Raw genomic sequence first — 5,586 nt, 5'->3', positions numbered from 1 at the left:
AAAGTCCCTTCCTATCATTTTCAGTTCTAAGTGAATTATATTGCTTAAGTAAATACTTTTGTAAAATCCATAATAGTTCTTAGAGCTTAGCACAGTTAATTTTATTTTATTTCTTCTGGTGGCTGCTTTATAGTTTTATTCAGCTTTTGTTTTCTGTATGACATGCTTCTTTATTATAAAGGAGTAATAAGACATTATAAAACAGAGGATATTAGATAATTTTCCCGTTTTATTTGCACTTTAATGTTAGATCTGTGAAGTTAGCATTTGTAAACTTTGTCATGATTTTTCAAGGAGAGCAATGCAATTGCTTCTTTCTTGGTAAAGTTCAGCATTTAAAAGGTACAGCCAACTTCTTTGACCATGGAAGTGATGAATTAGAATGTTCATATTTCAATTGTGCATTTCTTGTAGAGAAGGAACAAAGACCAAAACTTATCTCCATGATGTCCCTGCATCACTCAGGTCTTCACTAAATGTTGTTTTCTGTTCTTCACATTTTTTGTTGTATTCCATCTTTTCCTAAATGGGTATTTACACGTGTTTTTACATATTTGAGTATATTGGACTGTGTTCTTTCCTTGTCACTACAGTTATACGCACATTTAGATTGGTATTCTACACATATTGTATGCAATTCAGTATTTCATAAAATTGGGTTCCCTAATTTAACTTCGAGATTACCAATGATTGGAATTGATTGCATGACTAGACTTGTCCTCAGGGTAAACACCAGGTCCTCCCCAATTTGCAGGTCTCACCCCAGACTCGGATTGAGTAGAACTTCCTGCATGACTCTGTGTGCTCAGGATGTGAGGTTAGAGTCAGGCAATTACCAATTACTGTGATTTCATCACTCCTGCTGAAGTAGCACTTCATCTCATTGTTTCTGTGATGCACTGGATCACATGTATGTTGTCTTTTATTTGAAAAATGGAAGAGACTAAATCAATTTGCAGAAGAGATGCACAGTATCCCTAAGCTGAGACTTATGGTGAGTCTGCAAAGTGATCACAATGGGCAGTTAAGAAATACACAGACGTAGGGGCTGGGAGCATCGGGCACATCTGTGATCCCAGCTCTCTGGGAGGCTGAGGAGGAAGATCTCCGGGAAAACCCGGCAGCATCGGGAGAGCCTATCTGAAAATAAAAGTATATACATAATACCCCGCATTCAGTCTCCATTATAAAACTATCACACACACACACACACGCACACACGCAAAAGGGGAAATAACAGTCCGTGCAGCACGGGGCACCTTGAAGACGTTCTAAAAATAAAAGGAGAGATGCACATCAATTCCCTTCACCACCTAAGACTTCCAGACACTAAGGCACATCTCAAGGAATACTTCAAATATTTAAAGAAACTTCCATAATTATATACTTGCCTGGATGAAATGTGATGCGTGAGGCTGGGAAGTGACCATAACTCGATATCAGAGAGAGAAGGTGGGAGGTGAGGCTGTGAGGGTGAGGCATGGATAGGAAGCTCCACTTTGATTGAGAGCCGGGCTCTGCCCTTAGTTGAGATGAAAATGGAGAGCGTGCTGCTCTATAGCTATTCTTAATAAATAAAGTGAAAGAAAGATTTTGAAGGTTTTCATCATACACACCGAATTGTTGTTGAATTAAATTCAGTCTCAATTGACAATTACGCAATGTATACATGTCTGCAAACATCACATGACAGAATGTAAATACAGTAACTATACGTATGTATCAGCAGAAAGAAATACAAACAAATGAATGCACATCCTGCTGAGAACCTTCTCTTACTGGGTTTCCGTGATGGTCACAAATTAGTATATAATCAAGACATCACTAAGATACGACTTCAAGTTAAGACGAATCTCTGCTCTGGGTCACTATCCGACCCCTCCACACCACAATCGTATTTACTCAGCTCCCGTTCGCTCGGACTGGACACTCGTGCGGGAACAGCAAGCAAAGCACCTAAGGCCTCCCTCGACTCAGAAGCTGGTTCAGTGATGTCCGCTCAGTGTCCTGCTCGTTCCTTACTGGACGTTGAGCTGTACAGAGAGAGCTCTCGGGACTCACTACAGGCTCGGTGCTTAAGTGCAAACTTACACACAGTCGTCATTTAGTGAACAGCCAGAATCACAGTGCTGCTAGAGACAATATGGTAGGATTTATTTAGTTATTTATTTGTTCATTTTAAACAAACTGAAATTTATTTAAAAAGATTTTTAACTTTTCTCATTTCAAATAGGTACATTTAATGTACACAGTATAATGACTTTCACTGTTGAAAATTTGTATGTTTACATAATCAACCTTGGTTCTTATTTTTTCATCATTTCCCTGCCCTCCCTTCAACCCCTCCCTCCCTCCCAATCTACCAAGACTTTTCCAGCACTTTTCATTTCCTCACATTGATTCCATATTTAATATATGGGCTCATAATACACATGTGCTTTTCCTTTTTATCTGAAGCGATCTTGTTATAAGTAGAGCTAGGAAAGCACAAAGCCTGTCTGGATTAGTGATTTGTAACTTCATATAATAAAATCATTTTTAAAAATTTTGTATAATTAGGTGTTATTTCCCATTGTTAAAGATAGAATTTAATTTATATGAGATGGAAGGAGCTCATGCTTTGCGTTTACATCAAAGTAAAATAGAATATGTACCTTTATTGGCTGCATAAGAGATGAGAGAGGAAGAAGAGGATGTCTTTTCAGGCTCAGTAATTTATCTGAAACAGAGCCTAACAATCAGCTCAAATATGTTCTATCATCAGGGCTAATAATGTGCTTTAAGTACTATATATTTCCACCCTGGGGAAAAACTCCTTTCTCAAGTGAGCTTCTAATTGAGCTAAACCATTCTGCCTGCCACCCAAGGAATTTGGAGGACACCAAAGCCCTCTGAGGCCATGCTGCTCCCATAAGTTAGCCGGCAGGCACCCTTCTAAGTGACCCGTAAAAACTACAAGCCTATCTTTCCATTTCTCAATGTCAGGAATCTTATTAGGATCTTCTGTATGATTGCAGATTATTCACACCAGAGAAACATTGAGAAATGTGAAGAAAGGAGCTAAAGGTGTAGGGAAGTTGGGATGGGCAGGGGAAGGGTAAAAAAGGAAAAGAAAAAATGTGAGATAATGAAAAGATGGAAATAAAGTGTTTGTAGATGGGGAGGGGAGCAGGGGGTGAAGGGAGGGCAGGGGTAAGGGGAAAAAATGAGAATCAAGTGTTGTCATATAAGGTACAAGATCCCAACAATGAATATAACTGTACTGTATCCCAAAAATGTACCAATAAACTCAATTAAAGCTGAAAAAAACCAAAAAATAAAACAGCAAGCCTAGCTCACATCAGAACAGTATGATGATCGCACCAAATGAGATGCTCTTTATAAGGTGCCTGCACACCATATGTGAGACTAGGGAGTCTGTTTTTCTACCACCCAACGTGGAGATGTGAGTTCTAAGGCTGCCAGATGGTGGTGTTCTCTTCACTATCACCTTCCTCCACCAGCTGCACACTTCCTGTCTGGCCTCATCATACCTTCCCCTGAGAATGGGATGGGAGACAGGGTATTGAAATAGGACCTCTCACCTATTTATTTTCAGGAGTGCAAACTGGCAAAGATATGTAGAATTTTTAGATATAACTCCTGAAATAAATTATAACTAAAAGAGTCCAGCAAGCTGAAAACTAGGGTACAGAATGTCATTTCCAGGTGAGTTTCCCTGTGACTAGTTATGAGGCTCTATTTCCCATCATTAATGGCCCTTGATAATCAAAATATAAAACTGCATGGAGTGACCTGACCTTCACATGTTTGGCTAGGGCAGGAAGGAGAGAAGAGCGAAAGAAAGAAGAGAAGATCACCATGCAAAATGTGTGTGCACCACACCCCATGAAGAATGTGTTTATAATATGTCACAAATGCACAAAAGCCAGGCGTCATGGCACACTCCTGTAGTCCCAGCACTCAGGAGGCTGAGGCAGGAGGATCACTGTGAGGTTGAGACCAGCCTGGGCTACATAGTGAGTTACAGGTCAGACTCAGCTACATAGTGAGACACTGTCTCAACCCCCCTCAAAAAAAGACCCCAAAACAAAACAAAAAAAACAAATGCACAAGAATAAAATGTTCACTTAAAAAGTGGGTCTTGGTCCCCATTAGCAGCTCCTGTTCAGTGGAGAAGTCTCTTCATGCATACAGAGGTGAGGGCGTGTGACAGACAAGCCTGAACATTCAGTGTTCTGTCCCTCTGTCCGAGGAAATTGATCCAGTTTGGAAAAAAAAAAAACATGGGACCCTCTGTGTCAGATTTTTTTTTAAAATAATGCCTATCTCTTTGGGGAGACCAATGAGGTTAAAATAAAAAGGCCTGGAAGATGTTTTCAAGTCTGCAGAAAAAATACTTTAACATGCTAAATGATGGGAGAATTAGATGCTTAAAAGAAGAACAGAAAGACAGCTAAAGTCAAATCTGAGAGTTGGCGATTCTGACCCCTCAGAGATGGACAGTAAGAGAAGTGTCAGGAGGATGTGAGTAGGATTTGAAGACGGACACAAACCAAGGAAAGAAGTATGGAAAGCACTTCCTCAGTGCTTACCCTTAAGTCGGTGTTATCGAACAGAAGAATCCCTGAGATGCAGCACAACCTTGAGAAGCAAGCTTTAAACCCAGCAGGTGTCCTGGGCTCTCAGGAAGCTGTGATGCCCCAGGCCCTGCCCGCTCTGCAGGGTCCCACAGGAGGCTGCAGCTGAGCTGAGCCAGCAGTCGCTCCCTGACGGGTAGCTGGGCACTGCCTTTGCTGATCAGAGACTTATTCTTTCCAGGCTGACTTAGGCAGCAAGGCCAAGTGACAAGCAGGACCGACATAGCCCCGAACCTCGGATTCCTCAGGGGTGGTTGTGAGATGAGAACAGTCCCACTCCTGGGCCTTCACTGATCTGCAGAGGATTCAGGCTGCCACGTGCGGCACTTGGCACAGGCGGGCTCATCTCCTGCTTGGTCCCGGTGTGTGCAGGGCTCACCTCGTGTGTGTTCTCCACTCACCACGTGACCCGACACGCAGACTGAGGTCGCACTCAGACCCCGGCCGTTCCTGGGCTTCAATGCTCGGATTGTATCTCCTGGACATAATCATACTTTCTTCATAGTTTGATTTTGAAACAAAATAAAATCCTAAACCCATTGTGTATTAAATTTATTTTTAAAAGTTTCTGGTTCTACTTCTTTTGATGAAAAATTCTTTACTTCGTCTGTTTTCTAAGTAATGTACAATTATTCATACCAGCCTTTCAACACAATTTTAGAGGGAAGAGCAAAATTTTATATGAAATGCACATATATATTTATAATAATTTCTCAGAAAATTGGTAATGCTATACATACATGAGTGTTTCACCACATTGCAATGTTTTATTACAAAAATCTTTAGAAATGAACTTGAAGGTCAAACTGAGATCACTGAAGCTCTTGAAAAATGCTACATATTTTGGTGTACTATTTCATGAGTACATTGTCATGAGTTTTATATACTCTGTATATCAAAAAATTTGCACTGTCTTTAACAACCACATGGCATAGATGTAGCTACT

The sequence above is a fragment of the Fukomys damarensis genome, unplaced genomic scaffold (genome assembly GCF_012274545.1).
Source record: "Fukomys damarensis isolate Sample0158 unplaced genomic scaffold, DMR_v1.0_HiC HiC_scaffold_118, whole genome shotgun sequence".
In the NCBI taxonomy this organism is placed as follows: domain Eukaryota; kingdom Metazoa; phylum Chordata; class Mammalia; order Rodentia; family Bathyergidae; genus Fukomys; species Fukomys damarensis.
This window is presented reverse-complemented; position numbering follows the sequence as displayed.